This window comes from Nipponia nippon, unplaced genomic scaffold, assembly GCF_047370975.1.
Source record: "Nipponia nippon isolate SJK-2023a ecotype South Korea unplaced genomic scaffold, ASM4737097v1 scaffold_26, whole genome shotgun sequence".
Taxonomy (NCBI): Eukaryota; Metazoa; Chordata; class Aves; order Pelecaniformes; family Threskiornithidae; genus Nipponia; species Nipponia nippon.
In genome coordinates, this window is record NW_028262343.1 from 1,332,671 (window position 1) to 1,345,630 (window position 12,960).

Here is a 12,960-nt window from a genome sequence, read left to right on the forward strand (position 1 = left end):
TGCATAATGACACCTGCTGAAACAAGATGATGATGGTTTGGGCTTCAGGTGGTGTCCTTGTGTCGTGGTTTAACCCCAGCCAGCAACTAAGCACCACACAGGCGCTCACTCGCTCCTCCCCGGTGGGATGGGGGAGAGAATCAGAAGAGTCAAAGTGAGAAAACTCATGGGTTGAGATAAAGACAGTTTAATAGGTACAGCAAAAGCCGCGCGCACAAGCAAAGCAAGGAATTCATTCACTACTTCCCATTGGCAGGCAGGTGTTCAGCCACCTCCAGGAAAGCAGGGCTCCATCACGCGTAACGGTTACTTGGGAAGACAAACGCCATCTCTCCAAACATCCCCCCCCTTCCTCCTTCTTCCCCCAGCTTATATACTGAGCATGATGTCATATGGTGTGGAATAGCCCTTTGGCCAGTCTGAGTCAGCTGTCCTGGCTGTGCCCGCTCCCAGCTTCTTGTGCACCTGGCAGAGCATGGGAAGCTGAAAAGTCCTTGACTAGTGTAGACACTACTTAGCAACAACTAAAACGTCAGTGTGTTATCAACATTATTCTCATCTTAAATCCAAAACACAGCACTCTACCAGCTACTAAGAAGAAAATTAACTCTATCCCAGCTGAAACCAGGACAGTATCCACCCCTTATTCCATACCATTTATGTCATGCTCAGGTCCCACATTATCCAATACATCCTCATTAACCACCACCCCACTTAGTCTATGGACCACTCCTGTAAAATGTCCATAAACATCCACAAATGTCCACATAATGTTCACTGAGTTCATTTAGTCCATGACTTTAGGCTCCATCTGTGATGGTGGTCGCTCAGGACAGGAGAGGTGGTGTGTTGCGTGGAGTTACTGGGCACCAAAGCCAGCTCAGGTTGGGTCACTGCTGCACTTGCACTGCTTCTTGTAAGGCTTCTCCTCCATTGGTTCAGGTGGTTCCTGCTATGGTAATTCCTATAACATGCAACTCAAATCCTGGGTTACAACAATTTAAAGGTATTTCCATTACAGTCTCCACCCCTGGCCCCTTTGGACCAGACCATTGGGTTTAACACTGCAATGGACTCCTCCCCTTGCCCCTGCTCCAGCTTGGACTTATCCACAGACTGTAGTCCCTTAGGGGTTTACCTGCTCCAAGTGAAGCCTTCTCTATGAGCCACAGTGTTTCCAGGGGTATACCTTCTGCTAAATATACCTATTTATCCACAGCCACAGTCACTTAGAGGTGCACCTGTTCCAGCATGGCCTTCTCCATGGGCCACAATGCTTTCAGAGATATACCTGTTCCAGCATGGCCTTGCCTGCAGCCACAGTCTCTTCAGAAGTAAACTTGCTTCACCATGGCCTTACACATGGCCACACGCTTTGAGGTGCTCCAGCATGACCTCATGCACAGTCATCGATGCTTCAAGGTGTACCTGCTGCAGCACGGACTTATCCACAGCCACAGATGCTTTGAGGTGTACCTTCTCCAGTGTGGACTTATCCTTGGGCCACAATCCCTTCAAGAGGTATACCTGCTGCAGCACAGACATAACCATGGCCACAGACGCTTTGAGACATACCTGCTCTGGCATGGGCTTATCCACGGCCACAGATGCTTCAGGGTGTCCTGCTCCTGCATGGACTCATCCACAGGTCACACACAGCCCCTTTGACTCGAGTTCACACTGGAGTTCCAGCCTGTCCAGTACAGCACCTTGTCACCTTGTACCATCCTCTGGGAAGAAGCCTGCCTCTGAAGCTAATCTTCTCTCTGCAGTGCTCTAGGGATTTTGCAGTCAACACAAAATTTACTGCTGTTCTATCTTCACCACTGGTTTATGTTCAGTCAGCTTCTTAGTCTACTCAGGGGGACAAGAGGGGCTTTTTAGCCCCAGCTTTTATAGGTTCTTCCCCAGTTGCAGAACTCAACAGCATTCCCACTAGGACTCTTAAGCTATCTAGAAAAATGTGGTGGGTTGATCCGGCTACTTGCTCACCCCTACCGCAGCAGGATGGGGGAGAGAACTGGAAAGGTAAAAGCAAGAAAACTCATGGACCGAGATAAAGACAGTTAATAGGTAAAATAAAGCTGTGCACACAAAGAAAAATAAGGAATTTATTCACTACTTCCCATCAGCAGGCAGGGCCTCAACACACTAACAACAAAAACAAATGCCATAACCCGCCCCTTCATCGTTCTTTCCCTGAGCTTTCAGTGCTGAGCACAAGGTCATATGGTGTGATGGGTTTGACCCTGGCTGGATGCCAGGTGACCACCAAAGCTGCTCTCTCACTCCCCCTCCTCAGCTGGACAGGGGAGAGAAAATATAACAAAAGGCTCCTGGGTCAAGATAAGGACAGGGAGAGATCACTCAGCAGTTACCGTCATGGGCAAAACAGATTTGCCTCGGCGAAATTAATTTAATTTATTACCAATCAAATCAGAGTAGAATAATGAGAAATAAAAACTAAATCTTAAAACACCTTCCTTCCACCCCTCCCTTCTTCCCAGGATCAGCTTCACTCCGGATTTTCTCTGCCTCCTACCTCTGAGCAGCACAGGGGGACAGGGAATGGGGGTTGCGGTCAGTTCATTACGTTGTTTCTGCCACTCCTTCCTCCTCACATTCTTCCCCTGCTCCAGTGTGGGGTCCCTCCCACGGCAGACAGTCCTCCACAAACTTCTCCAATGTGAGTCCTTCCCATGGGCTGCAGTTCTTCACAAAATGCTCCAGCATGGGTCCTTTTCACGGGGTGCAGTCCTTCAGGAACAGACTGCTCCAGCGTGGGTCCCCCATGGGGTCACAAGTCCTGCCAGCAAACCTGCTCCAGCATGGGCTCCTCTCTCCACAGGTCCACAGGTCCTGCCAGGAGCCTGCTCCAGCACAGGCTTCCCACAGGGTCACAGCCTCCTTCAAGGCACATCCACCTGCTCTGGTGTGGGATCCTCCACAGGCTGCAGGTGGTTATCTGCTCCACCATTAACCTCCATGGGCTGCAAGGGGACAGCCTGCCTCACCATGGTCTTCACCACAGGCTGCAGGGGAATCTCTGCTCTGGCGCCTGGAGCACCTCCTCCCCCTCCTTCTTCACTGACCTTGCTGTCTGCAGAGTTGTTCCTCTCACATATTCTCACTCCTCTCTCTTCCAGCTGCTGCTGTGCAGCAGTTTTCCCCACCTTCTTAAGTATGTCATCACAGAGGTGCTACCGCCATTGATGATTGGCTCAGCTTTGGCCAGTGGCAGGTCTGTCTTGGAGCCGGCTGGCATTGGCTCTATCTGACATAGGGGAAGCTTCTAGCAGCTTCTCACAGAAGCCACCCCTTTAGTCCCCCAATACCAAAACCTTGCCAAGCCATGCAAACCCAATACATATGGTATGGAATAACCCTTTAGTCAGTCTGGGTCAGCTCTCCCAGCTGTATCCCTGCTCCTCCACCTGTATGCCCACAAGTCTATGGGGCCAGATGGGATCCACCCGAGGGTACTGAGGGAGCTGGCGGAGGAGCTTGCCAAGCCATTCTCCATCATTTATATCAGCAGTCCTGGTCAACCGGGGAGGTCCCAGATGACTGGAAGTTAGCTAATGTGACACCCATCTACAAGAAGGGCCGGAAGGAGGTTCCAGGGACCTACAGGCCTGTCAGCCTGACCTCAGTGCAAGGGAAGGTCATGGAGCAGATCATCTTGGGTGCCATTACGCGGCACGTGCAGGACAACAGGGGGATCAGGCTCAGCCAGCATGGGTTTATGAAAGGGAGGTCCTGCTTCACTAACCTGGTCTCCTTCTATGACAAGGTGACCCACTTAGTGGATGAGGGGAAGGCTGTGGATGTTGTCTACTTGGACTTTAGTAAGGCCTTTGACACAGTCTCCCACAGCATTCTCCTGGAGAAGCTGGCTGCTCACAGCTTGGATAAGTGCACTCTCTGCTGGGTTAAAAACTGGCTGGATGGCCGAGCCCAGAGAGTGGTGGTGAATGGAGTCAAATCCAGTTGGCGGTCAGTCACGAGTGGTGTTCCCCAGGGCTCAGTATTGGGGCCAGTCCTGTTCAATATCTTCATTGATGATCTGGATGAGGGGACTGAGTGCACCCTCAGTAAGTTTGCAGATGACACCAAGTTGGGTGGAAGTGTCGATCTGCTGGAGGGCAGGAAGGCCCTACAGAGGGACCTGGACAGGCTGGATCGATGGGCCAAGGCCAACTATATGAGATTCAACAAGGCTAAGTGCTGGGTCCTGCACTTGGGTCACAACAACCCCATGCAACGCTACAGGCTTGGGGAGGAGTGGCTGGAGAGCTGCCTGTCAGAAAAGGACCTGGGGGTGTTGGTTGACAGCCGCCTGAACATGAGCCAGCAGTGTGCTCAGGTGGCCAAGAAGGCCAATGGCATCCTGGCTTGTATCAAAAATAGTGTGGCCAGCAGGACCAGGGAGGTGATTGTCCCCTTGTACTCAGCACTGGTGAGGCCGCACCTCGAGTACTGTGTTCAGTTTTGGGCCCCTCACTACAAGAAGGCCATTGAGGTGCTGGAGCATGTCCAAAGAAGGGCAAGGAAGCTGGTGAAGGGTCTAGAGAAGCAGCTGAGGGAGCTGGGGGTGTTTAGTTTGGAGAAGAGGAGGCTGAGGGGAGACCTTATCGCTCTCTACAACTATGTGAAAGGAGGTTGTAGGGAGGTGGGTGTTGGTCTCTTCTCCTTAGTAACAAGTGATAGGACAAGAGGAAATGGCCTCAAGCTGCGCTAGGGGAAGTTTAGGTTGGATATTAGGAAAAACTTCTTTACCAAAAGGGTAGTCAGGCACTGGAACAGGCTGCCCAGGGAAGTGGTTGAGTCTCCATCCCTGGAGGTATTTAAAAGATGTGTAGATGTGGTGCTTGAGGACATGGTATAGTGATGGACTTGGCAGTGATAGGTTAACGGTTGGACTCGATGATCTTAAGGGTCTTTTCCAACCTTAAGAATTCTATGATTCTATTCTATGTGGGAAAAAGCACAAAAAGAAAACCTTGGTGCTACACAAACACTGCTCCAGAATAGCCAAAACACTGGTGTGTCATCAACACTGTTAGCCACAAATTCAAAACACAGCCCCATACAGATTGCTATGAAGAAAATTAAGTCCATCCCAGCCAGAGCCTGTACAAAAAAGAAAATCTAGATCTTGTCACCACTATCTGTTGAGATCCACAACAGCCAAATAAAGACCAGCTCTTCTGGAGAAATATTGTACAAGGTCAGTTCATTTTCATAAGCTATAACAAAAGGATAAAATAACCATGCCATAAAAATTATGCCAATGACCAGTCTCTCCTAGGACCACTGGGTGAAAGCCCAGACTTTGGCAAGACTAGCAAGCTCAGAGCAACACTAGTCACATAGGCCTGTAGCTTCTAGCTCCCCACCTAGCACCACAACACATTTTGCCAAATTGCTTCCCACTTACCCTGTAATGAAATACTGGTCTCCAAGAACAACTGGAAGGCAATTGCACAGTAAGTGTATGCTGTAGGCTGCATCATCAATCTAGATTCTCAGAAAAGTGTTCTTCCAAGAAGGCAGTCACCCTGCTGACAGAGATCTACATAAAGTTGCCCTGAAAACCTTCCTTCACCCTCAAAACGAGTGGGCAATGTTGCGACCCTCTTTTGCCCAGTACTGATTGCTCAATCAGTGTTTTGCCCATACCCAATCAAGCCCGCTTTATACACTGTGTACTGGTATAACTATACTGCCAAGGATAAAACTTTTTTTAAAAAGGTACTCAGACAAGCTTAGTACTGGTGTAAAAATACTTGCAGCAGCCCAGCTCGTTCTCCTTCTTTTATATGTGAGAGCCACCTTGCTCTGTATGAGCTGGCTCAGTTTAACAATAGTAAAATAGTTAAAATTAGTTCAACTTTTGGGAATATCAGCTGTAAAAGAGTGCTCCATTAGTGAAAAAAATGGGCAGGCCCATCAGGCACACTGAGAGACATCACTGCTAGCAGGGATTCTGGCTAAACAGACTTGCACTTTTTCAAGAATAATCTTGGCTTTCCCATAAGAAAATTGTTTCTGGGTAAGAACAGAATAGAATAGAACAGAATAGTTCAGTTGGAAGGGACCTATAACAATCATCTAGTCAAACTGCCTGACCACTTCAGGGATGACCAAAAGTTAAAGCATGTTATTAAGGGCATTGTCCAAATGCCTCTTAAACACCAACAGGCATGGGGCATCGACCACCTCTCTAGGAAGCCTGTTCCACTGTTTGACCACCCTCTCAGTAAAGAAATGTTTCCTAATGTCAAGTCTGAACCTCCCCTGGTGCAGCTTTGAACCATTCCCACGTGTCCTATCACTGGGTACCAGGGAGAAGACATAAGCACCTCCCTCTCCACTTACCCTCCTCAGGAAGCTGTAGAGAGCAATGAGGTTGCCCCTCAGCCTTCTTTTCTCCAAACTAGACAAACCCAGATTCCTTAGCCGCTCCTCATAGGACATTCCTTCCAGCCCTCTCACCAGCTTTGTTGCCTTCCTCTGGATGCATTCAAGGACCTTCACATCCTTCTTAAATTGTGGGGCCCGGAACTGCACACAATATTCATCTTGAGCCTGCTGTCAGCCAGCACCTCCAGATCCCTTTCTGCAGGGCTACTCTCCAGCCACTCCTCTCGCAATTTATACTTGTGCCCGGCATTATTCGCCGAGGTGAGCAGCTCCAGTGCCAGCACAATCTGCAGTGGAGCACTCTAGCACGGTGCACGGGGGGGGGGGGGTTCCTGAACCAGGGAAACCTCAGGGGGAGCTGAGAGAGCCGCCAGGAGTCTGCAGCTCGTACAACAGCGGCTGACGAGACCTGGGCGGGGCCAGGAGCAATGGCGGCCAAGACCCCACATGTATAAAAGAAGCCCCTAGGGAGTGTGGCGAACAGAGTGGGCAAACAGGGCATGGTGCATCAGCAAGAGCATGGCATGGCAGTTGGCGCAGGAAGGGCGTGCAGGAAGGGCGCTGAAGCTCTTCCAGCTCAACCAGGCAGCAATGGTATCCACCCAGCAGAAGGGCATGGCCTCTCTAAACTCTGCACCTGCCACAACTGATGTTGCTTCCCAGACAGAGCTCTGGTGGGAACATGCTGCCACGCAGGTGTCAGGCTGCAGGGTGTGCCCTACTCTTATGACAGTACCTGACAGCAGTAGTGAGCACACCTGTGGGAGGTGTGCCCAGGTAGAGGAACTCCTCAGCTTAGTAGCAGAGCTGCGGGAGGAGGTGAGTAGGCTGAGGAGTATCAGGGAGTTTGAGAGAGAGATAAACTACTGGAATCACACCCTACCTTCCCAGGGACAGGCCCGACAGGCAGACAGGACACATCATATGGAGGATTCCCTATCCTCTCTCCACCTGGCTGAACACGGTGACGTAAGGAATAGGGTGCAATGGCAACAAGTTCCTGCCAGCACAGCAGGCATGTCTCCTCTGTGACTGCCCCATCTTCCCAGGTGCCCTTACATAATAGGTATGAGGCTCTGCAAGCGGAACTGAACAATAACGAGGATGATGGTTCATCTAGGCTGGAGATGTCGCCAAGGTTAAGTCAGCCTACACCCTGCGTCAAAATTGCTTCCATAAAGAAAAAAAGATGGGTCATTGTCATAGGAGACTCTCTTCTGAGGGGAACAGAAGGCCCAATATGCCGACCGGACCCACTTCTTAGGGAAGTCTGCTGCCTCCCTGGGGCCCAGGTTAAAGATGTGAAGAGAAAACAAGCAGTAAAGACACAAGGGTTATTGATGTGTTAGAAACCACAGGAGCGCCTGAGAACGGTCACATAGGAATTAGGGCTTCTCCCCCAATAAAGGTGGCAGGAGCAATAGCCCAACTTAAGTGCATCTACATCAATGCACGCAGCATGGGCAACAAACAGGAGGAGCTGGAAGCCATCGCGCAGCAGGAAAACTATGACATAGTTGCCATCATGGAAACATGGTGGGATGACTCGCACAACTGGAGTGCTGCAATGGATGACTATAAACTCTTCAGAAGGGAAAGGCAAGGAAGGAGAGGTGGTGGAGTAGCCCTGTATGTTAGGGAATGTTTTGACTTTCTAGAGCTTGACGATGGTGATTAAAGGGTCTACTGTTTATGGGTAAGAATCAGGGGGAAGGCCAACAAGGCAGATATCATGGTGGGAGTCTCTTATAGACCACCCAACCAGGATGAAGAGGCAGATGAAATATTCTGTAAGCAGCTGGGAGAAGTCTCACGATTGCTAGCCCTTGTTCTTGTGGGGGAGTTCAACTTACCAGATGCCTGCTGGAAATACAACACAGCAGAGAGGAAACAGTCTAGGAGGTTCCTGGAGTGTGTGGAAGATGAAAACTTCCTGACACAGCTGGTGAGGGAGCCAGGTAGGGAAGGCGCCCTGCTGGACCTGTTGTTTGTGAACAGAGAAGGCCTGGTGGGTGATGTGATGGTTGGAGGCTGTCTTGGGCATAGCAGTCATGAACTGATAGTTTTCGATTCTTGGAGAAGTAAGGAGGGGGGTCAGCAGAACTGCTACCTTGGACTTTCAGAGGGCAGACTTTGTCCTGTTCAGGAGCCTGGTTGAGAGAGTCCCTTGGGAGGCAGTCCTGAAGGGCAAAGGAGTCCAGGAAGGCTGGATGTTCTTCAAGAAGGAAATCTTAAAGGCACAGGAGAAGGCCGTCCCCATGTGCCAAAAGACAAGCCGGTGGGGAAGAAGACTGGCCTGGCTGAACAGAGAGCTTTGGCTGGAACTCAGGAAAAAAAGGAGAGTTTACGACCTTTGGAAGAAGGGGCAGGCCACTCAGGAGGACTACGAAGATGTTGTGAGGCTATGCAGGGAGAAAATTAGGAGGGCCAAAGCCCAACTAGAACTTAATCTGGCTACTGCAGTTAAAGACAGTAAAAAATGTTTCTACAAATACGTTAGCAACAAGAGGAGGGCTAAGGAGAATCTCCATCCTTTATTGGATGCGGGGGGAAACATAGTGAAAAAGGATGAGGAAAAGGCTGAGGTACTTAATGCCCTCTTTGACTCAGTCTTTAATAGTCAGACCGATTGTTCTGGGGGTACCCAGCCCCCTGAGCTGGAAGACAGAGAAAGGGAGCAGAATGAAGCCCCCATAATCCAAGGGGAAATGGTTAGCGACCTGCTACACCACTTAGACCCACACAAGTCTATGGGGCCAGATGGGATCCACCCAAGGGTACCAAGGGAGCTGGCAGAAGTGCTCACCAAGCCACTTTCCATCATCTATCAGCAGTCCTGGCTAACCAGGGAGGTCCCAGTTGACTGGAAGTTAGCAAATGTGACGCCCATCTACAAGAAGGGCCGGAAGGAGGATCTGGGGAAGTACAGGCCTGTCAGCCTGACCTCGGTGCCAGGGAAGGTCATGCAGCAGATCATCCTGAGTGCCATCACAAGGCACGTAGAGGACAACCAGGGGATCAGGCCCAGTCAGCATGGGTTTATGAAAGGTGGGTCCTGCTTGACTAACCTGATCTCCTTCTATGAGAAGGTGACCTGCTTAGTGGATGAGGGAAAGGCTGTGGATGTTGTCTACCTGGACTTTAGTAAAGCCTTTGACACCATTTCCCACAGCATTCTCCTGGAGAAACTGACTGCTCATGGCTTGGACGGGCATATGCTTCGCTGGGTAAAAACTGGCTGGATGGCCAGGCCCAAAGAGTTGTGGTGAACGGAGTTAAATCCAGTTGGCGGCCGGTCACAAGTGGTGTTCCCCAGGGCTCAGTATTGGGACCGGTTCGGTTTAATATCTTTATCAATGATCTGGACGAGGGGATCGAGTGCACCCCCAATAAGTTTGCAGATGACACCAAGTTGGGCGGGAATGTTGATCTGCTGGAGGGTAGGAAGGCTCTACAGAGGGATCTGGACAGGCTGGATTGATGGGCTGAGGCCAGTTGTATGAGGTTCAACAAGGCTAAGTGCCGGGTCCTGCACTTGGATCACAACAACCCCATGCAATGCTACAGGCTTGGGGAGGAGTGGCTGGAGAGCTGCCTGGCAGAAAAGGACCTGGGGGTGGTGGTCGACAGATGGCTGAATATGAGCCAGCAGTGTGCCCAGGTGGCCAAGAAGGCCAATGGCATCCTGGCTTGTATCAAAAATAGTGTGGCCAGCAGGACCAGGGAGGTGATTGTCCCCTTGTACTCAGCACTGGTGAGGCCGCACCTCGAGTACTGTGTTCAGTTTTGGGCCCCTCACTACAAGAAGGACATCGAGGGGCTGGAACATGTCCAAAGAAGGGCAATGAAGCTGGTGAAGGGTCTAGAGAACAGGTCTTATGAGGAGTGGCTGAGGGAGCTGGGGTTGTTTAGTCTGGAGAAGAGGAGGCTGAGGGGAGACCTTATTGCTCTCTACAACTACCTGAAAGGAGGTTGTAGCGAGGTGGGTGTTGGTGTCTTTTCCCTAGTAACAAGTGATAGCACAAGAGGAAATGGCCTCAAGTTGCTCCAGGAGAGGTTTAGATTGGATATTAGGGAAAATTTCTTCACTGAAAGGGTTGTCAGGCACTGGAACAGGCTGCTCAGGGAAGGGGTTGATTCCCCGTCCCTGGAGGTATTTAAAAGATGTGTAGATGTGGCACTTAGGGACATGGTATAGTGATGGACTTGGCAGTGTTAGGTTAGCGGTTGGACTTGATGATCTTGAAGGTCTTTTCCAACCTAAATAATTCTGTGAATACTCCTTCCCAGGTGCAGAATCTGGCATTTGTTCTTTTTCCCCAAAATGAGGATTTGGACCCAAAGCCTGTGAGATTAGAAAAAAAATCTAAGTTTTAATAAAAAGGAAGAAAAAACTTTACATACCGTTTATACCTAACTGTCCCTCCCTACTGTTCATGCTATTTCAATGTGTAAACATGGCCGGATTGCACATTTCACCAGACATTTCCCTGCAGGAGCTCTGCAGGGAGGGCTCTGCTCTGTGCACTTGAAATGTTGTGATACAGAGCTGAGTTAAAGGCCTGACCCCGTGCATGCATCCAGTTTCCCTAACATAGGCAGATGTATAAGAAGGGATTTAAATAAAGTTGAACAGAACTTAGTTAGGTGGCTGGGAAGAATGTTTACCCTCCATTTCTATCTTTATTTCTCTCCATCTCCTCCATCTGTCTGACCAAATGTATTTTGTGTCTGCTGTGTCTTATCTTCAACAAGTGCAGAAAAAAGTTCTTTTTAAGATACCTTTAAGGTATGAAGGTGCACTCACTGTAGAGCCTCCAAGCCCAAGGTGCCAAGCAGCTCAGTAGCTTCAGGACTGTGTCATCGCTGCCTTTTACATGACTGGTGAGGGGATTTGGGGATGATCAGGACCGGGGGGAAGGAGGAAGTCACTTTTGCTCACCTATTTTGTCCAGTCCTACAGAGAGTTTTCCCAGTTTAGGGTAATGTTTGTTTTCTGCCTTCCACTACTGTGTAGCACCTCAGACTATGGGGCAAAACTACTTGAGGTAGCTACAACTGGGGAATTTCAAAGAATTTTCATTTCAAAACAGAAAGGTAGACACCCTCTTCTACCTTTTTTTCAAGCATCTGTAGTAATGCTACCATGCACCTCAGCTAAAAAGAAAAGATAATCTGTATCACCACAGTGGTGAAGTGAAGCCTTAGAAACTACCCCTTGTGAAATGCTAAAGTGCATTTTTGACTCATTTTTACTTTTCCTAGCTATCTTTCTCAATATATATTCTTTCATTCTAACTGCATTATGATCACGTTAACTAAAGCTGATCTGTATACAAGAAAAAAACTAATTTTTTCTCTTAGAAGCATAAGGAAGCTTTTAAAACATTACCAAAACCTTTTGTTGACTATTTTCTTCCTTTATTTCAACACAAGACTCTTCTCTACAATTGGAGAAGTATGTACAATGTGTACATACTATGGCAGCTACCTGGGGTGTGGTTCCAGCTTCAGCAACAGTCAGGCCCCTGCTGGATCATACTGTGCCCCTTAAGTCTTTCCAGTTCAACTGCATGGCTGTATTCCAAGCTAGCTCTGATATATCAGGTCTTTTAAACAAATTATTACTACGCTGGGAGAGTATGCTTATGCCATTTCTCATTTGCAGGCATTTGGCTTATACTAATATTTATATAATTTATTTGAGAGAGGCAAGGGACACCACCACTGTGTGGGGATACTGATAAAGGAAAGAAAGACATATTGTTTACTTTCCATGCAGCATGAAGGCTTGTTATAAAAACAGCTAAGGAAAAAATAAAAATAATTCCAGGTTTGGGAATTGCAATACCAAATTTAACTGGTACATACTGGACATTTCTGCCTCTTTTTCAAAACGGAGGCTTTTCCATCTAGAAATAAGGGTGCAAAACCTGCACTATTCAGATGAGAAACCTGTCAGGCTGGATTTCTGCCTTTCCAAATTGATGTCCAATTGCAATTCCCATTTCATCCCTGCTAACAACTTGTTATCCTACATAAGGAATAAACCAGGATATTCCTGACAGATTTTACACAAAATTTTACCGTTCATTGTGTAAGAAACCAGAGGGGAGGCACTGCACTGTAGATACAACTAAAGCAGTGACTGCTCCCGCCGCTCCAGCAGACCGACCGGCTCCAGTCCACAGCTCGACTAAAATAGCGGTTACTCCCACACGGCCGGTCCCGCCCGCCGGCTCCCCGCCCCGCTGCCGAGACCACTCGCGCTAAGGTGAGGCGTCCCCAACAGCTGCGCAGGGCTGCCCGCCGCCGGGACTCCACGCGGCCCTCAGCCCACCTGGGGCGGCCCCCGGCCCACCCACGACGGCACTCGGCCCACCCGTGGCGGCCCCCGACGGGAAGGCCGGCCTTCACCCCCCGCTCCCAGCCCGTCGGAGGCGCCTCGCACCTCACCGCCCCTCAGCGGGCAGGGCCCGTGCGGCACCGCCAGGCCGCAGGGTGGCGCTGCCTCCTACGGCGCGGCCGCGCCGC